Here is a 24,459-nt window from a genome sequence, read left to right as displayed (position 1 = left end):
TGAAGAAGCAGGTGTCACCTGATGAAGCACGGCATCTATGGTTTCCATATCTGCTTACATTCTTGCTTTTCCTCTGCATCCCTTTTCATTCCACCCTAGACCTAAACCAGTCTCACTCCTTGTAGAGCAAAAGTATGCAGGAAGCTGGTGAAAAACAGATTGCAGAGTATATGTAATACTTACAGTTTTCCATGTCCTCAAGGACCAAAAAGTCCCAAAGGCACAGAACAAACCCATAATAAATATTATTTATACTTACCAAATGATATATATCTTTGTTCAAACCAATGAACAATATTATAAGTTGCAGAACTTTTCAAACAACACCTGTGATTAATAACTAGTATTAACAGCACAGGGAATATAGTCAATAATACTGTAATAACTTTGTATGGTGACAGATGGTAACTAGACTTATCCTGGGGATCATTTTGTAATGTATAAAATGATCAGATCACTATGGGGTACACCTTAACTAATATAATATTGTAAGTCAATTATACTTCAATTTTAAAAATAAATAAATAAAAGTGAAAATAAAAGGAATATCTGGAACACACAAAACCCTAGCTTTAGGCACTCCGGAAGTGCCATAATCCATTATAGCTTTTTGACATTAAACTCAAAGACCACAAAATTTTGAAGGTCAAAAACTACACCTCTAGGTTTCAGAGCAGCTTAAGGAATAACCTACAGGTCCAGGCTTTCCCTAACCAAGCAGATCTGTTTTCTTCTGTGATATGGACCAATCAGAAGCTTCTCCTGATGCTGTAGCTAGGGTCAACAGCACCAAGACAAGCAGACCCATTTCTTTTTCTGACTGCTCTACTTACTAGCTGTGTGACTGTGGAAGCCCTCTTAACCACTCTGTACCTCGGTTTTCTCACCTTCAAAATTAGAACAGAAGTAGCATCCAGCTCAAAGAATGGTTTGCATATTCAGTGAAGTCATAGCAGATGGAAAATATTGAGAAAAATGTCTGGCATATAGTAAGCACTAAATAAATGTTAACCATTGGTGGTGGTGATAGTGGTGGTGTTGGTGGTAATTAGTGTTTGGAGAGGGGTCAAGAGATGTTGGGGAGAAAGGAGGGAAGCACACCAGCACATTCTGGAACAATTCAAACAGCCAAATTCAAGCCCCCTTCCCACTCCCACCCGAAGTTTACAGTGGAACCAGTTCACACACTTCTTTGAGTGAGACCGTCTTTGCTGCAAATTGGCTAAAGGAGTATTCATAGAGTATTGGTTGGCTCAGGTTCTGCCAGTGTTGAAAGCCATCAGAGGCGTTTACTTCATGCTTAAGGAACATTATGGAAGAAGACCAAATGGTCCCTGGAGTTAGCCAGCGTGTCTGGTAAAGACAGGAGAGCCCCATAGCCTCTGCCCCATCTTTTGCTTCCTGTAATCTTTTGGATTAGATATGCTACAAAGAGCAGGAAAAGCCAGGAACCAGAGAGCATCAGTGATCCGATTTGCCCGTTAGATTTGACAACATAGTTGACCTGCCAATCAACATAGTTGATTCATTGTCATTTGCCAAGGTTAATTTCAGCAGCCAGGTTTCTTAGTCCCTGAAAAGTCATCTTCGTTATTTTGGGTTTTTTTTTTTCAGTTTTATTGAGGTATAATTGAGAAATAAAAGGTCATCCCCATTCTTAATTGCACAAATTTCACAGAAGCTCTGTTTGAAGAGGTTTGCTTCAGTCCTTAAAGACTTACAGGGAGAAATTACCAAAAACTTGCTGAGTGAATACAGCATATGAGATTCTCTATTAATAACTCCACTCTGTAAATCTGTCTAGATTTGTGTGCAGTTTTTAAAAAAAAAATAGTCCTTTAAGCTTTTAACTGTGCCAGTGTGATGAAATGAAGAGATTTAGCCATGTAAATCAACCAATCAAATATTAGTTGAGCACCTATATACCTAATTCTGTCCTTGACCAGAGACTTCAGGTCAGCACTGCCCAACAGAAATATAATGCAAGACACATATATAATTTAAAATTTTCTAGTACCTGCATTTTAAAAAGTAAAAAGAAACAGGTGAGATTAATTTGGCAATATGTTATTTAACCCAATATACCTAAAATATCATTTTAACATGTAATCAATGTTTAAAAAGTATTAATAAGGTGTTTTGCATTTTTTATACTGACTTTTAAAAATCCAGTGTGATTTTTATACTTACCCACATCCCAATTCAGATTGATTACATTTCAAGGGCTCGATCACCACGTGTGGCTAGTGGCTACCATATCAGACAGCACAGCTTTAGAGTATAAAAATCTATCTCTTGAAATAGCTTATGATTTAGCTTGAAATAATAGCAATAATTTATTGAACATATACTCTATGCCAGACACTATGCTAAGTACTTCACTATGTAATCTTATTTAATCTTTTCAATACCTTGTGATGTGGTTATTTTTAATCCTCATTTTACAAGTGAGGAGACTACAGCTTAGAAGATCCCAGAATCCCACCAGTAATGGACAGAGGCAGGATTTGGCCCCAATCTCTATGTCTTTATCAAATAGCATTTAAGAACAAATGAGTATGTTAAGATCCAAATGCAGAATCTAACCCAAAAGACTCAGTAGAATTTACTTAAATATTAAGCAAACAGATATTTTATATTTTGAAGTACTTTACTTGAGTTAAAAAGACAGTGGATTTTATTTTTACCTTAGTACATTATAGTTTTTCTTATTCGTTTTACCGTTTAAGGTGTAGAGGGACCTTTCTCTGGACACGATGGATAGTTTAAGATGGCGTAGCATCACACAACATTGTAAATCAACTATACTTCAATTTAAAAAAAAAGTTGGGCTAGCATCCGTATGTGTCTTGTAACATTTGTTTATTCATTCATTTAATCAATTATGTGTGAGCTATGTATGAGACAGTGAATTAGATATTATTTATAATCAGTTTTTATTCTATCTTATCCTTCAACTAAACTGTACATCATTATTTTGAAGTTTCAAAATATTTAAAATGCCTGTCTTTATTCATCCAACAGAGCTTTGAGATGCTGATATTTATTCATACTATAAATAATATTACTGGTATTTTATTGTATGCAAGATACTTAGGGGGATACGGAGATGAATAAGATGAAAAGTTTACAATCCAGTATGGAAAATAAGGCACAAACATAAATAACCATGAGGAAAGGCACATGTGTTCTAGGCGTGGTACAAGGTGCCATATGCATTAAAAATGGCAGATTTTCATGCGTATGTTTGTGAGGCACCTTGGGGTACAAGCTGCAGGCATAAATTTGCACAGGAGTGATGAGGGGAAGCTAAAGAAAGGGGGTAGTATTTGATTTGAGGATCAAAAGGTGGGCAAGGGCTTCCCTGGTGGCGCAGTGGTTGAGAGTCCGCCTGCCGATGCAGGGGACACGGGTTCGTGCCTCGGTCCGGGAAGACCCCACATGCCGTGGAGCGGCTGGGCCCGTGAGCCATGGCCGCTGAGCCTGTGTGTCCGGAGCCTGTGCTCCGCAACGGGAGAGGCCACAGCAGTGAGAGGCCCGCGTACAGCAAAAAAAAAAAAAAAAAGGTGGGCAGTATTTCCTCTAGGGAAATGTGACAGCAGTGACATTCTAAGCAAAATGTAAAGGCAACAATGACCAACTCCTTGGGAGAGACTGAGGTGGCTGGAATGAAGGGTCAGTGGGACAGGTGGGTGCAAGTTAGGACTGGAAGCAATCAGGTGTATCGGGCCTGACTGTAGAAGACACTCACCAGCAGAGTAAAAGGACTGTGCTGGAGTTAGTAGGCAAAAGGGAGCCATGGATGGCTTTTGAGCAAAGGAGAGACAATATTAAAGTCGTGTATCAGGAAGTTTAATCTAGACAGAGAATGTGTAGAAATGATGATTTTAATAAGATAAAAAGAAAGGAGGCCTGGAAAGCGTATTCAAAGAAGGGACAGAAAGAAGAAGATGAGAGTGAGACATTCCAGAGTAAAAATGGACAGATCTAAAAGCTATTTGGATGGAAGTGGGAATGACGGGGAGAGAGAGCGAGAAATTACATATATGTAGAATAAATACATTCTCATACACAGGCCTCACACATAGTGCCTCAAGGGCTTACAAAAAGCATATAGTTGCTAATGATCTTTAGTTAGAGTGAATAATTATTTTGCAGTTAAGACACAGAAAAACCAACTTAAGAGACAAGCAGGTATCCTTAAAACACCAGTAGTTGGGAGAGGAATACAACTGACATTTAGTTCCACAACGTTTTCTAGGACAGTATGGAAAAGGAAGGAAATTTATATCTTGTTGAATTTTAAAACAAGGTATATATAAACTATACCTTAGTAAAGTGAAATATATATAAATTATGCCTCAAGCAAGTTTATTCTAAAAATCTAAACAAAGAAAATAAATCATTAAAGCACCATGACTGCGTGTGGTCAGCTAGTGGGCAGGAGAAGGGCCGGTGCTCTTTGAAGCAAGCTAAGTATTACTTTTAATTGGCTCCATGCCATTTGCCTAAAAACCCACAGTTCCAGTCCACAGCATTTAGAATCAGTTTGATAGACCAGAGGCCAGGGTTTGGAAAGACTGAATCTCATTGCATCCTCTACTCACTGAACATTCGACAACATAGGAGCAGAATCTGAAAGCTGTTTGTGAAGCACCCTGGTATACAAGCTTCAAAAATGGTTGTTCTGATCACTCATCTGCCCTTTACAGAAATATACTAAGATCGCCTCCTCCATGCCCCATCCCCCAACTCATACCCACAGTTCACTTCCAGTACCTTCCTACATTCTTCTAGCTCAGTTGTGGGAATCTTTAGATAAAAAGAAATACAAGCGTTAGTTATCCTTTTTCCAGCCGTGCACTATTCTGTTGGTTTTAGGAGTGTAGAAAAACCATTAACACTCTAATTTTATATGTTAAGTGCTACAATGCTCAAAACAAAAATCTATGAGAAGGTGAGAGGTTTAGTGTTCACTTCTTTCCCAAGCCTTTCATTGGATTCTTTGATAAGCCTCCAAAAAATATCTCTGATCTGAAACCAAACCCAGATGGATATTCTTCCTGGCCTGTGTTCATCTGGTTAGCCACCTGTTTCTCTCTGTGCTAATACAGGAAGGGGATATGAGAAAATGGAAGGTGTTGGCTTGGAGCCCTAGAGGTCTGGGGAAGGTGGCTTTTAAAATAATTATCCTTTATTCACTGCCACTTTCCAATGCCACCTTCATTAATGGAAATGCAAAGTGTGCCAACAATGTTCATTAAAAATAAATGAATATCAGGGTGTATGCTAGAATTGCAGAGCAGGAAGTCAAGTTAGAGGTCATTTAGTCTAAAGCCTCATTTTATAATCTAGACAGCTGAAGTCCAAAGAAATCCAGTTAGATTCTAAAATCAATATATTAAGTAGAGATTTTTTTTAAAGGTAAAGAAATACTCAGGAGACAACAAGACCCTGAAGGAAAGGTAGATTTGAGCAAATCAAACATTTAGAATTGAACAGTATAGTTACTGAAAGAATAAATCAAGACTGGTTAAAAGAAGAGACACATCGAAAAGAGAAATAGTAAACTAGAAGACGGAGCTAAGAAAATTGCCATATGCAGCAGAATGGGGAAAATGAAAAATATTAGAGAAGTTAAGGGAAATGAATGATAGAAGGAAAAGGTTCAAATATATCTAGTGGGGATTTCAGATGGAGAAGAACAAAGGAAATAATAGCTAAAATTTTTCCAACATTGATCAAAGAATCCTCAGGTTAAAAAATCACAATGGATCCTAAGCAAGGAATATTAAATTAAACCTTCACTTAGACACACTGTAATGAAACCCAGAAATATGGGGAAAATATTAAAAGCAATCCCAAAGAAAAGAGGAACATTTTAGACTGACAGCAGATTTCTCAACTTTAATAACAAAGGCCAGAAACAATGGAATAATATTTTCAAAGGTCCAAAAACAAAAAACCAAAAAAACCCTAGAATTCTATACCTTGTTAAACAATTTTTTTAATTAATTTATTTATTTTTGGCTGCATTGTGTCTTTGTTGCTGCACGCAGGCTTTTCTCTAGTTGCAGCAAGCAGGGGCTACTCTTTGCTGCAGTGTGCAGGCTTCTAATTGTAGTGGCTTCTCTGGTTATGAAGCACAGGCTCTAGGTGTGCGGGCTCTAGAGCGCAGGTTCGGTAGTTATGGCTCACGGGCTTAGTTGCTCCACGGTATGTGGGATCTTCCCAGACCAGGGCTCGAACCTGTGTCCCCTGCATTGGCAGGTGGATTCTTAACCACTGCGCCACCAGGGAAGTCCCTATACCTTGTTAAACTATTACTAAAGAGGCAAAATACTTTCAGAATAGCACTTTGGGCCCTTGTTGAATGGACTCTGTATTTGTCTGCTAGGACTGCCATGGCAAAATACCACTGGCTGGATGCCTTAAACAACAGAAATTTATTCTCACAGTTCTGGAGGCTGGAAGTCCCAGATCAAGATCTGGAAGGGTTTGATTTCTGGTGAGAGCTCTATTCCTGGCTTGTACATGTCCACCTTCTTGCACATGTCCACCTTCTTGCTGAGTCCTCACATAGCCTTTCCTTTGAGCATGTGCAGAGAGAGAAAGAGCTCTCTGTCTTACACTTCTCATAAGGCCACAAGTCCTAGTGGATTAGGGCCTCACCCATATGACCTCATTTAACCATAATTATCTCCTAAAGACCCTATCTTTAAATACAGTCAAACTGGGGACAAGGGCTTCAAGATATGAATTTTGAAGGGACACAGTTCAGCCCACAGCCAACTTCCAAAGGATACATTTCAGAAAGAAAGTAATTGAATACAGAAGTAGGGAATGGGATGCAAAAACAACAGTGAGCGAAGAAACTGGTAAACATAAAAGTAAATCTAAAGAAGTCAATACAAATCTAAATAAGTCAAATCTAAAAAGCAATAAGGGTACAAATGAACTTATCTACAAAATAGAAATAGAGTTGCAGATGTAGGAAACAAGCTTATGGTTACCAGGGGGTATTGGGGAGAGGGATAAATTGGGATATTGGGATTGACATACACACTACTATATATAAAATAGATAACTAATAAGGACCTACTGTATAGCACAGGGAACTCTACTTAATACTCTGTAATGGCCTATATGGGAAAAGAATCTAAAAAGAGTGGGTATATGTATATGTATAACTGATTCACTTTGCTGTACACCTGAAACTAACACAACATTGTAAATCAACTAGACTCCAATAAAAATTTTGAAAATAAATACATTAAAAAAAACAAAAAAATAAAAGCAATACTGATAATAATGACTAATTTGGAGGGGGCAAAAACTAGATGGAAATAACTAGCATTGTCCAATAGGACCTTCTACAATGATGTAAATATTCTATATCTGCTCACTTCAGTTTGGTAGCCATTAGCCACATGTGGCTACTGAGCACTTAAAATGTGGCTATGTAACCAAGGAACTGAATTGTTAACTTTACTTAACACCAATTAATTTAAATTTAAGTAGCCACATGTAGCTAGTGGTTACCATATTATACAGCACAACTTTAGGTATAGTAACATGGCAAATTCCTAGAGCTGATCAAAGTTAAATATTTTAAGGTCTTTATTTATTTGGAAGGAGAATGACATTTTGAAAGCAGTTAGGTTAAAAATTTAAGGGTAAAGACTAGAAAAATTGAAATAAAATTTATCACTGCCAAAGCAATAAAAGGAAAAGAGGAATAAAGAAAACACTGTTGATACACAGAAGACAGGAAAAGAGGTGGGGAAAAAAAGAAAAGCTGGGTAAATAGAAAGAATAAGAACTATTATAGAATAAATAAGAAATGAATTGGTTTATTCTTATAATGGAATACAGAAGTTTAATCAAGAGAATGCCGAGTGAAAAAATCAGGTAGCGAAAGATACGTACAGTACCTTTTATATAAATTATCTCCTGGCCTCTCGTTTAAGCCCTCCAAGCCTTTCCCTCTTACTTCACCACCTTCATGGGTCCTCTCCGAGACGTTCAAAAATTGAAACCTTGGGGACTTCCCTGGCGGTCAGGGTTAGGACTCCGTGCTTCCACTGCAGGGGGCTCTGTTCGATCCCTAGTCGGGGAACTAAGAACCCGCATGCCGCGAGGAATGGCAAAAAAAAAAAAGTTGAAACCTTGAAGCCTTTTCTTCCTCCAGCCCTAAGCTGGGACACTCAAACTAACTTCTGGGGAGCTTTGTCAGGAAAACAAGGGAGACAGACTAAGGACAAAGTCTGGAAATGGGAACTTTTTGGGGGGCCCCAGAAGCACCACAGAATCCTGCAACTGACTTGTCTCACTGTGGGAGCCACGGCAGGGAGCCATGGTCAAGAGACTAGCAGAAAAGGATGTGGCAGTTCCTGACACCTAGGGTTCATGCTTTTCCTCCCCTGTGTCCCCGCTTGAAGTGTGGAGCCCCCAACAGCCTTCTCACACCCAGCCTTGGCCTTCCAAAGCCAGCCCTAACAGTCCTCTCTTTTCAAGAGGAGTCAGCTGGTGCTTACAGCTGTGGGAGGTATCTTAGCAGAGACAGCAGTCTGGCCCAGCAAGATATTTCTGTCAGCTGTGCTGCGGGAGCTGATCTGTCCTGTTTGATTTCCATTGAAGGGATTTTCCAGCAAAGATGTTTGTGCAAACGGTGTGATGGAGGGTGACTGGCCCCACCTGCTTCCTCATTGGACAGCCAGCAATTGACCAATTTTAGCCTGGCTTCTGCCTGCACTAGGCTGTGTCCCTAAAGGGGACCCCAGCCTCTTGCTGTCTTTGCTCAAGATATATATAGTCCCAACCTACATTGCCAAACTGTTTTCAGTTATTTTCCATTCACACCCCCTTCTGTAACTTTCCATTTCCCCATAGCCCCCTTTTTAGCTCCCACAGTTTTCCCTAGCCTCTTTTTGTTCTCCACTTTCACTTCCCTATAGCTGCATTTAGTTACCTCTGTTCTCCCTTTTAAAACTTCAGCCACCTTTGTCTTAGTTGGAGTTGAGCCCAGTTTATTTTGGGTCTCGCTTCCCTACTGCAGTAGTCTGAATAAAATCTGTCTTACGCCTTCAACAAGTGTCTGGTGCTATTTCTCTTTAACAGGGCCAGTCCAGGACTTCCACCGATGGCTTCAGCCCTCACACCCCCAGGCCAGGAGCCAGCAGGACATCCCAGGCACCACAGCACGATCCATCTGGGGTCCACTGGGCCCCAGCAGAGAGCTGACACCTGCTTGCCATCATGGAGGAGCCTGCCGTCAAGAGGCGCCTGAAGATGATTCAACTCAACACTTCAGTCTGTGAAGATGTGGCCGGGTGTCTTCCGGTGCAGAAATATGTCTCGTATACACACCACTGTCATATCAAGTTCAAGGCCCTCAGGGTGCCTACAAGAAGGCCCACATGGCTATTCTGTGCTCTGGGCCAGCCCCTCAGGACTGCCCCTTCCATGAAGAGATGGATTGGGTGCTGCAGATCAAGAGATGGATTGGGTGCACCAGCCCAGCCCACCTCAGGGAGCAGACCCGGCCATGGGATCTTGACCACCACAACCAGCTGACCCAGCAAAGAAAAAAAAAAGTCATTAGCAGAAAGATGGGCCAGAAGGGTGCTCTCCTCAGCAGCAGCAGCAGCAGAGGCACCAGAACCAGAGGTGGAAGATGGAGACAGAGCATCAGTTTAAGCTAGAAATGGAAGTGTTGGAGCTGCCCACGACCTCCGACTTGAAAGCCCGGCTGGTACCCAGACCAACAAGACAACCGAGATGGAGATTAGCCAGGATGCCTAAGAAACTGGGCCAGGTAAGTGGCCAAATGTGTTCTACCAAAGCCCTAATGCCATGGGACTGGGTGGAGAGGGAAGTCACAAGTGATAAAACCCAGGTTGAGATCCCCTCAAAGGACCTGGAGCTCCTGAAAATTTAAAGCTGGAAAGGACACTGGGAGACGATCTTTTTTTTTTTTTTTTAGATGTTGGGGGTAGGAGTTTATTAATTTATTAATTTATTTTTGCTGTGTTGGGTCTTTGTTTCTGTGTGAGGGCTTTCTCCAGTTGCGGCAAACGGGGGCCTCTCACTATCGCGGCCTCTCTTGTTGCGGAGCACAGGCTCCAGACGCGCAGGCTCAGTAGTTGTGGCTCACGGGCCTAGTTACTCAGTGGCATGTGGGATCCTCCCAAACCAGGGCTCGAACCCGTGTCCCCTGCATTAGCAGGCAGCTTCTCAACCACTGCGCCACCAGGGAAGCCCTGGGAGACCATCTTTGACTCTTACATTTTACAGATGAGAAAACTAAGCCAGGGGAAAGTAATTTGCAGAAGGTGACAGACACTACAAGTTAATGCTAAGGCTGACACTAGAACCCCAGTACAGTGATCCTTCCACTGGCTTATAACTGACTCTTGCCTTCAATGTACTTTATAATGGGGCATCATGGTAATCTCTTCCAGTCTTAAAACTGGGGCTTGGATAAAATGGAATAAGGAGAACAGCTAGTATTTCTCTCTCTCCTCCAACAGAAGTCCAGAGGGGACCAGTCTCCAGACAGAAACCAGCCTCAGAGAGAAACTTCGTCATCAGCTCCTGGGGTGTCTACAGTGCCCCCTAGAGCACAGGTAAGCCAGTGCGCCAGCTCCAGCCCAGAGCCTGACCCTCAGGTGCCACCTGACTGTTGTTGCCATGATTGCCACTGATATGGCAGCGAACAGGCGCCTGGCCAGTGAACTGGCCTGGGAATCAGCTGCCCGGCTGCAGGGCCACTGAGACCAGCACAATTCCCACATGGCCGTCCTGGTCCAAATGGTCCACCTACACCCAGCCCCAGGAGGCAGTAGCCATTCTTCAGGACAGAATGGGCTGAGGGTGACAACTAACTGCCTGAACCTACACTGGAACATTCTCTCTTTTCTTTTTTTCTTAAAAGATATAATTTTTATTTATTTTTGGCTGCGTTGGGTCTTCGTTGCTGCACGCGGGCTTTCTCTAGTTGTGGCGAGTGGGGGCTACTCTTCGTTGCGGTGCATGGGCTTCTCATTGCAGTGGCTTCTCTTGCTGCCGAGCGCAGGCTCTAGGCATGTGGGCTTCCGTAGTTGTGGCGTGCGGGCTCAGTAGTTGTGACATGCGGGCTGTAGAGCGTGGGCTCAGTAGTTGTGGCGCATGGGCTTAGTTGCTCTGCACATGTGGGATCTTCCCGGACCGGGGATCGAACCCATGTCCTCTGCATTGGCAGGTGGATTCTTATCCACTGTGCCACCAGGGAAGTCCAGAACATTCTTAATTGTGTGATATTATGGTAAGCATTTGTGTATGAATTTTTTTAGTCTTTGTAAGCATAGATACCGCCTATTTTAGGCCTTAAGGTCTCAAAGCATCCTTGGTGTCTTATTTAGGGTGATATAGTAAAGAGAGTAGAATACACAGATAACTCATAATGCTCACCTCCAGCTACTAATCCATGGGGATAGGTGTTTTAGTGGATATTTTCAAACTCCCTGAAGGGAAGACAGTTACCTGTGATGCTCTATCACCAAATGATGGTAAAGCCATGTGCCTTTGACTGTCTCAACCTCTGCTCCATTGTTCAACTCCCCCCTCAGCCCAGGCCTCACTGAGGTCATGACCAGACCTCTAGGTAGGCACCTGCCTTCTGTGGTTCCAGAAGGTTGAGAATGGCAGGGACAGGAGAAGCAGGGCCCCTTCCCTCTTCCCTTCTCCTGCCACCCAGCTCCACCCAGGACCTGGGACTGATTCTGATCATCAGCCAGACTCTCTGAGGCTCCAGAGAACGCCGCTGGGTCTGCAGTGAGCAAGCACAGTGACATCATTTTCACACGGGCAGTGGGGCGGTGCCAGAGCTCCCTGATCTCAGTGGGGCTCCCTCATGTTACGGAGAGAGAAGTCGAGGCCTGGAGAGATTCCAGGACCTTGGGGTCCTAGGAGATGGGCTTCCCAGTTCAGAACTTGTCCAAGCTGAGGGTCCACCCAAAGCTTACCTTAATCTCAACAGACCCCCAACTACTATGTTCCCAGCAGTATTCTCTCGGCAGAGGGCAGGTGCAAGTGAAACATGGGCCTGAGGTGTGCTTCTACTCTCCCGATCCAAGCTTTGAGCACCACCCTTCCCCACTGGTCACTGATTCCAGCTGTTTAGGGTTCTGGGGCCCCAAGACCAGCCTTCCTCTCACCTCAAGCCTGAAACAGCTCAGGCCTAGGCTTGTTCCTCTTCCTTCTGAGCCCCAGATTAGTAAATAAACACCTGCCGCATCTCAGCAGTGTCCCCTAAGCAAAACAAAGGCTTCCTTCTCTGCCTTATTTTCATTGTTAATATTAAAAACCACCTATTACCATAGCACCACCGCTCCCAACCGATAAACCTTAAAGGAGGTAAAAAGAGTAAGAAAACTCTTTTTAAGTTACACTTTTTAACTCCTAGAGCTTTCTCACTGTGGTATAGTCTTCACCCTGTAATCCTCCCCACACCCCACCACCCACTTTCCCACCCTCCCTCCACACCCACCCACCCTCCAGTGAGGTTTTTCACTTCTAGGACGTTGTGTGAGGGAAGGAGAAAACTGGAAAAGGGGAGGGGCACGCGGTAAACACAGCAAAATCAAATTACAGCTGGGTCTGGGGGTTGTCCAGCTCCATTTCTAAAGATGGGGAAGCCGAGGCTCCTGTCCAGCTCTGCAGAACTCCAGCCCGCGGTTTGCCTCTCACTCTTGCAGCTCAGCATCAACTGGGTGGGCGACAGTGGGCCAGGAGGAGGGCTGCCTTCTGAAAACTGCTGGAAAGGGCAGGGCAGCCTCTCCCTGTAATCCCTCAGGTTAACCCAACCTGGAGAACGGGCAGCCCCATCGTCCAATGAACTACTGGGCTGCAGTCCTAGGACCAGCACGACATAAAGAATTACTGAAAGGGGCTTCCCTGGTGGCGCAGTGGTTGAGAGTCCGCCTGCCGATGTAGGGGACACGGGTTCGTGCCCCGGTCCGGGAAGATCCCACATGCCGCGGAGCGGCTGGGCCCGTGAGCCATGGCCGCTGAGCCTGCGCGTCTGGAGCCTGTGCTCCGCAACCGGAGAGGCCACAACAGTGGGGGGCCCGCGTACCGCAAAAAAAAAAAAAAAAAAAATTACTGAAAGGCACTGACATCTGTTCAGATAGTTCTTTTACGTGTGCTTCCAGTAGCCCCAGCACACATCGGGGCCTCTCCATGACCTCCTCTAGGTCAAGCCACCTTTTCTGGAGGTGCCAAAAGGTAGCACAGATGGAAACCCCGATGTCATGGAAGACACACCAAGCCCTAGATCTACCCACACGGTCAGAGGCACCGGGGAAGCCAGCCAATACGGTCCAACAGCTGCTTTCTGCGGCACAGAGGGAGGCAATTTCATGTCCAGTCACCACCAGAAGAGGGTGGGTGCTTAACAAGGAAGAAGTTTCTGTGTGTTCTGATCGAGTACCCTCCGCACACATGGCCGTACAGTTGAGTCTCCAGCCCTCCTGCATATTCCTGCTCACCTCCTAGCTGGTCCTGCTGCCCCCAGCTGCCTCTCCTTCCTCTCCAGTTCATCCCTCTTTACTACTAAGGGTTATCTTTTTTAAAGGCCAAAGTGATCACGTCATCCCCTGATTAAATTCCATCAGTGATTCCCTTTGGCTCTTAGGAATACGTTCTACCTCCTTAGCTTGGCCTGTGGCCCCTGCCTGCCCCTGCAGCCCCATACGTCCCCTCCCACTCCTACCATGCCCTCCAGCCTGCAGAACTGCCATTCTCCCAGAGGACAACAGTGTGTCACCCCTGTGCCTTCTGCAAGTCCCACTTGTGTTTTAAGTGGCTAAGTTTGTGGCAATTTGTCATAGCAGCAGCAGGAAACCAATAAAGATTATTCTTTGAACAGAGCTGGTTCAGAGAAGAGCAGGTTTGTATGCACAAGTGTAAGTGTAGATAGATAGATAGATAGATGATAGATAAACGTTTATGGCTTTATGGATGATAAAAGCAGTGCTCAGGAAAGTTAAAGTTGATAGATGGGCCACTATCAACTGCTTGGGCTATAAAGCAGCCATGCCCGTGACCAGCCTGCATGCCCTCTCCAGGTACTTTATAAAAAGATACAACACCTTGGAGCGTTACAAACATCAACAACAGAATAATTCTTAGGAATGGAAAAGGGAGGGAGGGTTAACATGGAAAGAAGAAAGAGGTTCTGAAGGTGGAATTTACGTGAAAAAGCAGGATGGATAGTCATCACCCCGAGTTGGCCTGGCCTGGAATGCCAGGTGCCAGCTGATGGCTTGATGCACCTGGAACCTGAGCCGCCTTTGTGCCTCATCCTTTGCCACTCTGCAGGCTGGTTCTGCTCCATGCCATAGTGAGGGTGGAGGCTCTGGTCCAGCTCTGGGCATTGGACCTCTCCTCAGACAATACACAGATTGTGGAGCCAGGAGCAGCCAGTGACCACCTCACAGAAACACGCTGCTTCCCCATGCCTTACCCTGGCCACACTGCCCCACAGTGCCCCAGCCAGCCAAGAGCGCCTGTTGGAACACAGGTCCTCGGGGGTGATGGGTTGCTGGAACCAGGCTGTCAGCCCCTGATGGAGAGGGCATGCTCCACCACCCACTGGGACAAGCCTTGCGGTGCCCCCGTTTCTTTTTTTGGACAGTGGATAAGAGAGTGCCTGCATCTCCCCTATGGCAAAGCTGACTTGCTTCCAACACATGTGAATTATGGCTGGATCACGGGCAGCTGACAAACACTTGGCTGAAATGAAGGTCAGGACCAGCACGACATAAAGAATTACTGAAAGGCACTGACAGCTGTTCAGATAGTTCTTTTACATGTGCTTCCAGTAGCCCCAGCACACATCGGGACCTCTCCATGACCTCCTTGGTCAAGCCACCTTTTCTGGAGGTGCCAAAAGGTAGCACAGATGGCAACCCTGATTTCGTGGAAGGCACACACAAGCCCTAGATCTACCCACACGGTCAGAGGCGCCAGGGAAGCCAGCCAATACGGTCCAATAGCTGCTTTCTGCGGCACAGAGAGCGACAATTTCATGTGGGCGGGCTCCATTTGAAGCTGGGGGGCCAGCTTTTTGCAGATGCGGTAAAATGTCTCCTGAGACATCCGGAAGGCTTGCTTCCATCTGTGGGGCTTAGTCTACACACTCAGAGGTCCTGCCAAAGATGAGGCAGTGTGGAGAGAGCCCTGGTCCTGGGGGCTCTTCTTCCAAGGAGGTAGGATACAGTGGCTCTATGAGCAGGGTGTGGATGACCACGGATGGAGGATGGCTTGATTCAGGTGGGTCAGAGCAGCCACCTGTCAGCCTCCCCACTGTCAGCCACTGTGGCAGCCATGCGGCCACTCCCCAGCTGGATCACCAAGTGTGCTTGGGAGTTATGGCCATCGCTGAGCTGAGCTGAGCAGCGGTGTGTGGGTGTGTATGCTTTTCCTCATGATGGTCAGTGACATTCTTCTCCCCCAGGTGGGTGTGGGCACCAGGGAGCTCAAGGCTGAGTTAGCTGATGAATATCAGGCCTGCCATTATGAACCTGCTAAGGGTGTGAATGTAACTACATCTGTGTAAACCACACATCCGCATCCTCTGCCCATTTTCTTACAGACTCAGCAATACAAGAGCCAGGATAAAATGGCTCAGAGCAAATAAAACTAGGTTCTTAGTGGGGATTTCAGACTGTCTTCTTTTCTTCACAGACTTCCTCTCCTTAATGACTCCTTCTAAAGGACTTTAAATTTCACCAGGCCTTCTGACTCTCTTCTCCAAGCAAACACATTGGTGAAATTCTATGGAAAGCCCCCTTCCACACACTAAAATCAAACAGTGCCCTGAAAAACCAGACTATTTCACAGGTTTTACTTGCCCTGATCATGCAGTGCTCCCACAAGGACACACATGAAAAGTAGTACTTTTTTGGACAAAAAGACAAGATCATTTTCAATCTCAGGTTCCTGGCTTTTAGTTAAAATTTTAACTCTGGATTTTGACTTCATTATTATGAAGAAGGGCCTGCTTCACAGGAATGCAGAAAAAGGACAGATGAATTATTCCTTAGAGCCTTCAGGATGAACAACCACAAGGAAGAACAGACTTTAATATTAGCACTGGCTATTTCTAGATCTGAGAGTTCTGGCATTGCCAACTCACATGGAATGCCCTTATGAGCTCCTAGAGCTGGAGCTAAGAGGCTGCAAAGGACTTCTGCTCACACCACTGCAGTGCCTCTCCTGATACTTTTCCTCCTAATGGAAATCGACTTCCATAATATTATGTGTCCTTTAGGCTGCTCTTTCTCTAAGAGCTAGTGTCCATCCTAGACAGGACTAGGAGTCAGAAGATGATGCATTTGTATCCTAGCTCTACAGGCTGTGTGATCTTAGGAAAGTTACCATCCCTCTCTGTTTTTCAAGAGAAAACAAATAGGTTAACTCACCTAACCCTAAAGTTCCTTGCTGCACTAACATCCTCAGGTTCATTTCAAAGTCCAGATCCCACATGATGTCAGCTGAGAAGGTGACTGAAATTCTACATCTCAGAGCTTGTCTCCAGGTAGCTTAATAAATATAATATGGTAAACATGATTAACTGAACAGTGCATTCCACAAATATTTATTGAGCCTTATTATGTTTAAGAAATTACAATAGGCACAGAGGATAAAGTGAAATAGCCATCATAGATACTAAATTTCATGTTGGTTATTGGATCAGCAGCTTGGAGAAGGAATATGCAGTATTTAGTCATCCTCTTCTATGTAGCTGTTTGTAACTGAAAAGTCGCTTGCTGTTAATTTTTGACTTGGGCAGGACTGAATATTCTGGCACTTAAGTCTTTAATGATTTAGATGATTCCTTTTATGGAGTAATTAAACATACTTCCTAAAACTCTATCTGGGGAAGAGTTTATTGGTCACTGTCACAACCTTGGAGCTGACTGTAGTCTCATTGTAATAGCATATTCCCTGCCCAACTGTCAGGAAAATTACTCTCACTAAACTTTTGGCATCTTCCACTTGGAAATGACAATGTAGCTAACCTCCACTGATCAAGAGGAAACGTGAGTTTCTCTTCCGCTTTCTTTGCCTTATGATTTCCTTTGGTGTGAGACGTCCTCATGATCCAGCTTCCGCAATACCTGCTCCTAACGTGTTCACAACTCCGGGCTTCCTCCTTACTTACTACTAACACCTTATTATCCTAGATGTCAGGGCTTTTCACAAATCATTTAAACTTCCTCTGAGCAGTCCCAGACTGATCTCACTAGACCCTATGAGGAGAGATGGAGGTGAAGGGGAGTTTCCAGCTAATTTTCTCCCTATCCCATTGCCTACATACGAAGCAAGTGCTTCTGCTGCAGCTGCTAATAAGCCGCTTTCTACTAATTGGTTGGTGAAAAGAGAAAGGAAAATGAAGGTTCCTACCTGGCCCCGCCCCACACCTTAAAAAAAAAAAAAAGGATGAAGACGGTTTAAGAACTTTATTTTCCCATTTAGGTTCGAAACTTCTCTCACAGAAGCTGGTCCCCAGATCCCCTTTCTCAAATCCCTCCGTTCTGCCAAAGGTTTCCTTTCCCTCCCCATACCCCGCCGCCCACAGTTTCTAAAGGAAAAAGTGTTTTATTAAACTTGAAAACTTGCACTACGTCTTTGCAATGCAGGTGCCACCGATGAACAGAAAAGACTGACCTAAAATGCCTCGCTTTCCCTCCTCCCTGGTTCACCTCGAGAGGGACTTAATGTTCACCGAACTTGAGCTTCAGCCTCCAAGCGGAGGCAGGTAAGAACCCGCGGTCCTCGCCCCGCTCACAGCGCCCCCATCCCCAAGGCACTGTAAGCCAGTGGTCCTAGAGGGGTCCACCCGCAGCCCGCACCCACCCTGCAGCCCAAACTGCCCACCAACCCGCTCCTCCTCCCACCCCCGCCCCCCACCCCCGCCCCTACCCCCGCTCCTCCCCCCACCCCTCGCTCCTCCTCCTCCCCCAGCCCCCCACCCCTCGCTCCTCCTCCTAATCCCGCCCCCCCCCTCCGCCAATTCTCCTCCCCCTGCCCCCAACCCCCCAATCCCCTCCTCCTCCCCCCGGCCCCCACCCCCCCAACCCCCTCCTCCTCCCACCGCCCCCCACCCCCCACGCCCCGATCCACGTCCTCCCCCCGCGCCCCCAGCCCCACGCTCCTCCTCCCCCCACCCCATACCCGCACCCCTCCTCCTCCCTCCGCCCCCTCCTCCTCCTCCCCCTGCCCCCTCCTCCTCCTCCCACCCCCCCAAACCCCTCCTCCTCCCCCCGCCCCCCAACCCCCGCTCCTTCTCCACCCCCCACCCCCTCAACGCCCCAATCCACCTCCTCCCCCCGCCCCCCGACTTCCGCTCCTCCTCCTGCTCCAGCCCCCCACACCCCCCTGCTCCTCCTAATCCCGCCCCCCACCCCCTGCTCCTCCTCCTCCCCCGACCCCCACTCTCCACTCCTCCACCTCCCACCCCGCCACCCACCCCCCACTCCTCCTTCTCCCCTAGCCCCCACCCCCTGCTACCCCGCACCCCCGCCCCCCCGCCCCCACTCCTTCTCCCCCCGCCCCCTGCTCCTCCTCCTCCCACCGCCCCCCACTGCCCTGCTCCTCCTCCTCCCCCTGCCCTCCGCTCCTCCTCCTCCCCGCGCCCCCCACCCCCCACCCCCACCCCTCCTCCTCCCTCTCCTCCTCCACCCCCACCCCCCCGCTCCTCCTCCTCCCCTTGCTCCTCCCCTTGCCTCCTCCCCTCCCCCTCCAACTACCCCAGCCCCCCACACCCCCACTACCCCGGCCCCCGCCCCCCGCTCCGTGCTCCTCCTACTCCCCCCACACCCCCCCCGCCGTTCCAACTCCTCCCCCCCACCCCCCCAACCCCTCCGCTCCTTCTCCTCCCCCAGCCCCCCAGCCCCCTGCACCTGCTCCTCCCCCCACCCCCCGCCCTCTGCTCCTCCCCCGACCCCTGCCCCCCCACTCTTTCTCCTCCCCCCGCCCCCCACTCCCGTTCCTCCACCTCCCCCGCCCCCCGCCCCTTCTCCTCCCCCCGTCCCCACTCATCCTCCTCCCCCTGGCCCCACACCCACTCCTCCTCCTCCCCCTGGCCCCACCCCCACTCCTCCTCCTCCCCCCGCCCCCTACCCCCGCTCCTCCTCCTCCCCCCGCCCCCACCCCGCTCCTCCTCCTCCCCCAGCCCCCCCACCCCTCGCTCCTCCTCGTAATCCCGCCCCCCACCCCCTGCTTCTCCCCCTGCTCCTCCTCCACCCCCACCCCCCACCCCCCACCCCTCCTCCTCCACCCACACCCCCGCTCCTCCTCCCCCCCGCCCCCCACCTTCCGCTCCTCCACCTCCCACCCTGCCCCCCACCCCCCACTCCTCCTCCCCCAGCCCTCACCACCCGCCCCCCGCCCCCGCTCCTCCTCCTCCCCCCACCCCCCAACCCCCTCCTCCCCCCACCCCCCAACCCCCTCCTCCTCCCCCCACCCCCCACCCCGCAACCCCCTCCTCCTCCCACCGCCCCCCACCCCCCCACGCCCCGATCCACGTCCTCCCCCTGCGCCCCCACCCCCACGCTCCTCCTCCCCCCGCCCCCTACCCACGCTCCTCCTCCGACCCCCGATCCTCCTCCTCCCCCCGCCCCCCACCCCTCGCTCCTCCTCCTAATCCCACCCCCCACCCCCCGCTTCTCCTCCCCCCACCCCCTCCCCCCGCCACCTACCTGCGCTCCTCCTCCTCCCCCTGCCCCCCGCTCCTCATCCCCAGCCCCCGCACCCCCCGCTCCTCCTTCCCCCGCCCCCCAACCCCCAACCCCCTCCTCCTCCCCCACCCCCCCAACTCCCAACCCCCTCCTCCTCCCACCTCCCGCCACCCCCCCACACCCTGATCTACGTCCTCCCCCTGTGTCCCCGCCCTCCGTTCCTCCTCCCCCAGCCCCCCCACCCCTGCTCCTCCTCCTCCCCCAGCCCCCCACCCCCTCCTCCTCCCCCACCCCCCACCCCCCCCTTCCTCCCCCGCCCCCCGCTCCTCCTCCTCCCCCCGCACCCCCCCCCCTGCTCCTCCACCTCCCACCCCGCCCCCCACCCCCCACTCCTCCTCCTCCCCTGCCCCCCCACACCCCGCTCCTTCTTCTCCCCCCGCCCCCCTCCCCCCCACCCCCCACCGCCCGCTCGTCCTCCCTCCCCCTCCACGCCCCCCCACCCCCCGCCTCGCTATCTCCGACCCTCCTCAGGTTCTCTTCTCTCCCTCTCATTCTTCGTTTCCCTCCTCCTCGCTTTCTCCAGGCCTACCTGAGTCACTTTTTTAAAGTACCTTTTTTTCTTTTTTTAATTTCCAGTTAACGGGAAGGTTTCAAAAGGAGTCAGAGGAACCCCCTCCTGCCGTTTACCTAAATTCGCCAATTGTCTCCTTTTGCCCCCTTTGCTGGCCTTTACTCTCAGTAGTAGGGGCCCTCTCTCCCTGACCAGGCCACCTGGAGGTCTGTCCCGGCCACCCACTGAGGGCCCTGCAATTCCAGGGATGGGAAGTTGACTTTGACGTTAAAGAAGTTAAAGAACAGCAAAACCCTCCTCAGGAGGGAACAGATGACTTCGAGTACCTTCTTAGACCTCGAAACCCTGGGCCGCTGACTTTGCCGCTATTCACACTTGAAGTGAGTTTATCAGCTTTTCTCCAGTCAGACTCGTAGCTGAAAGCAGATCCTCGTGCAAAGAAGAGTTGATCCTCAGAGATAGGTCCAGGGCGAGGGTGTCGCCCGTCAGGGACCACCTGAATTGGATTCTGCAGTTTGGGAACTTGGCGCTCACCAAGGGAAAGCTAGAATGAAAAAAGTAGAGAACAGGGAGAGAAAAGAGAAAGAAGTTCTCCAAGGAAAGAACAAACCAAGACCTAAACAAAACAAAACCTACACGCTCTGGCTTCCCACTTCCTATCTTTGCAGTAAAGGTTTCCCTGAGCGACTACTAAACAAAATTCACGTAAGTGATAGTCCTTGGTTCAAGAAGTCGGCCACCAGGGGACGTAGACTGTCGGAGAAACATAGGCTTAAATTCAGCCTGTAACGACAAAATTACTCAGGCTTTGTCAGCGCTGTTCTAGTTCTGTTGCTTCTACAACCAGCTGTGTGGCTTCCAGAGTCCAGTGTAGACGACTGGGAGGCTGTCTGCACCTGGGACGTTGAACAGTCTCAGAGTCCAGGCTCATGGGCCGGTGGGCTCAGCCTGAAACCGCACCCCTCGGTTGGGACTCGAACCCACAGTCTTCCAACTGAAACCACACAACTTGTCTCAGGAATTAATGAAGCTCAGGTTCTTCATGTCTCGGCACAGAAGGAATTCAGTGAGAGGCAAAGTGATAGGTAAGAAATAAATTTATTAATAACCTTTGTAAAGAGGTTGCAGGAAAATAGGGTGCAAGAGGATGGTCATGCCCCATGTCTCAGATGAGTCCCTGGAACAGGCCGTCAAGTGAGGTCCTTGGCTTCAGGCAGGAAAGAATTCAAGAGCAGAGCCACGGTAAAGTGAAATCAGAGATACACATTCTATAGACAGAATGTGGTCCTTCTCAGAAGGCGAGAGCGACCCCAAAGAAATATGGGATAGTTAGTCCATAGGCTAATGAGTAGGAGGATTATTCTAACTATTTGGTAGGGAGGGGTAGAGATTTCTAGGAACTGGATCACCACCCACTTTTTGGCCTTTTATGGTTGGCCTCAGAACCATCGTGGTGCCTGTGGGTGTGTCATTTAGCATGTTAATATATTACGAGTGTATAATGAGGCTCAAGGTCTACTGGAAGTTGAATCTTGCCACCATCTTGGGCCTAATGGGTTCGAACCACTTTATGTCATATCGTCAATAGCTATGTCATTCTTTTAAAGGTTATGCCCTGCCCTCTTACCTCCTGTCTCCAACATGCCTGTAGACTTGTTTTCTTTTTTTTTTTTGGCGGTACGCGGGCCTCTCACTGTTGTGGCCTCTCCCGTTGCAGAGCACAGGCTCCGGACGCGCAGGCTCAGTGGCCATGGCTCACGGGCCCAGCCGCTCCGCGGCACGTGGGATCTTCCCGGACCGGGGCACGAACCCGTGTCCCCTGCATCGCCAGGCAGACTCTCAACCACTGCGCCACCAGGGAAGCCCATCTTTTAATTTTTAAAAATTAGTTGCTAACCTTAAAATATTAGATTTCTTATAAAAATCTAGATGTTCAACTTTGGAGGGAAAGATTCATTCTTTCCATCAACACTGGACCTTTATTCCCCACGTATTAGCAAAAGACAGTTATTAGATACGTTAGATGCAGTCCTTACTGCATCTGCAGCCAGATGCACACATTGCTTCCTGCCAGGTCTCTGCGAGCATTTGAGTGTGGGCCTCTGCCCTACTCCTCTGCTCCCTGGGAACACTCCTCCCCAGAAGGCTGACCTTCATCTTCTGCACTTAGCCTACTCGCATACCTCCCAGGGACTCTTTGGTACCTTGACCTGCCTCTCCCAAATCATGAGAAAATATTTTGGGAAGCCAGGTTGAAGCCATCAGTTGATATAGAATGTATGGAAACTGAGTGATGAGAAAAGGAAGTGAATATGGTCATAGACAGTTAAACAAATTTTACTTCATCAACATAGATGAAAAGGAGTTGATAAAAGACTATCAGAAGACATATGAGAGGATATGGTTGTGATTAACATTGGTATCCTGTGCTTCATTCTTTCCCTCTTCTAGTCCCATGACTTTAAATAGTTTATTGAAAATAATAATAATAATTACAGCTCTATTTATTGAATATTTACCATACACAAGGAACAGTGAGGTTAGTACTGTTAATATCCCCATTTTGTGGATGAGGAAGCTGATGCCTAGAGAGGTCAAGTTCCTTTCATATGTCACAAAGCTAGTGAGCACTGGTGGAGCTGGGATTTGAACCTGGGGTGTGATTCCAGATTGGGAGCTCTAGTGTCTGTGCCTTGGAACATCCTGAGGTCAGGGAACTGAGTCTGCCTTTTTGTATCTCTCCAGAGAGATATAGATGCTCAGAAACTATTAAATGATAGGAAGTAAGGAAAGGAGAAATGGGGGTGGGGGGGAGAGAAAAGGAGAAAGAAAAAAAGAAAAATGGTGGTGAGAGGGATAGAGTTATCTTTAGGAATATGTAAAGCTGCCCTCATTCTGATTGATTACCTGGTAAATACCTACTCTTATTTCCAGTCCTAATCTCAGTGGTTCCTCCTCTATGAACCCTTTTCTGACTCAGATGTTAAGTGGCTGCAGTGCTGCACCTAGTTCATGCCTCCATTGTTGCACTTTTCGTGATTACTGTAAATTTACATACCTGTGTTGACTGAAGAAAAACACAACCTAAGAGTTTCAAGTTAAGTTTTATTCAGGGACCTGACTGAGGACTATAGCTTGGGAGACAGCCTCTCAGATACTCTGAGGATCTGCTCCAAAGAGGTGAGGGAGGAGCCTGGATATATAGTTTTTGTTGAAAAAAAAAAAAAAAAGCATCAAAAGATCACTGCTAAATACAAAAAAACAGAAATCTCAAATTAATGATTTTAGTGCTTTTCTACATATGGGAAGATGCAAGAGTCTGGGCTCATTGAAATTATTCCTTTGATATGCATCTTAACTTTGTAGGGCCAGTATCCTGTTTTTCTCCATGCTGAATTCCCTAAAGGACACACCCTCAGGGTCAGCTGCAGTGGCTGATGGCTTGATTGTGGGCAACATTCATTGTTTACTGGAATGGCAGGCAACATTCCCTTTCCACACCTCTCTCCCATGCTAGGCTCTGAGCTCTTTGAAGGTAGGGTCTCTCTGGCTGCTGCCTAGTACTTAGTATGGGCACAAAATCTGTAAATCAATGAATGGCCTTTTATGGGGCATGATCACATATTAACAAATAATACCCTTCTATCCTCTTACTACTCAGCACCCGCTTTTTGTATGGTTTGAAGTGAAATTTGGGAAGCCTACAGAGGAGTAATGATGGTCGCCTCCATTTTATATTTGTGCATTCAGAACCCACGAAGTCAGAGAGAATAGGAAGGAAAAATAGGAAGAGGGACGCAAGGCCAAGGAAGCTTCAAAGCTGTATATGCCACAACTTCTACAGGGAGCCTGTTTATTCATTCCACAACTATTAAGCACCTACTGTGTGGTGATGCTGTGCTTGGCAGTCAGATACAGCTGTAAGCAAAACAGTCAAGATTTCTTCTCTCATAAAGCATAAATGCTATGGGGGGAAAGAAATAATAAACAAGTAATTAAACACATACATAAGATTTTTTTAAAATAGTAGGTTCTATGAAAGAAATAAAGCAGGGAGGTGGAGCAGAGTGAGCAGGCTGGGTACTCTAGGATGGGTGATCAGGGAAGCCTCCCCTGTGGAGGTGACCTTTAAGCTGAGACCTGAATAATGAGATGGAGCCA

The 24,459-nt window shown here is 47.7% G+C and overlaps 1 protein-coding gene across 2 annotated transcripts in view; it reads left to right on the top strand.

Moving 5' to 3' along the window:
• PAQR8 (progestin and adipoQ receptor family member 8) overlaps positions 1–24,459 on the top strand; it is a 114,611-nt gene that overhangs the window by 2,587 nt on the left and 87,565 nt on the right. Inside the window, exons 2-5 of one of the 2 annotated variants that reach the window (XM_073810625.1) lie at positions 9,121–9,817; positions 10,533–10,628; positions 17,688–17,806; positions 20,364–21,383. The gene's annotated coding sequence lies outside the window, so the exon portion shown is untranslated. Of the gene's footprint in view, positions 1–9,120; positions 9,818–10,532; positions 10,629–16,681; positions 17,807–20,363; positions 21,384–24,459 lie in introns of those variants that run through there. The other variant, XM_073810626.1, reaches the window with a different exon arrangement.

This window comes from Tursiops truncatus, chromosome 10 (genome assembly GCF_011762595.2).
Source record: "Tursiops truncatus isolate mTurTru1 chromosome 10, mTurTru1.mat.Y, whole genome shotgun sequence".
Taxonomy (NCBI): Eukaryota; Metazoa; Chordata; class Mammalia; order Artiodactyla; family Delphinidae; genus Tursiops; species Tursiops truncatus.
Note: the sequence above shows the minus strand (reverse complement) of the source record. Positions and strands in the feature narration are given on the sequence as shown.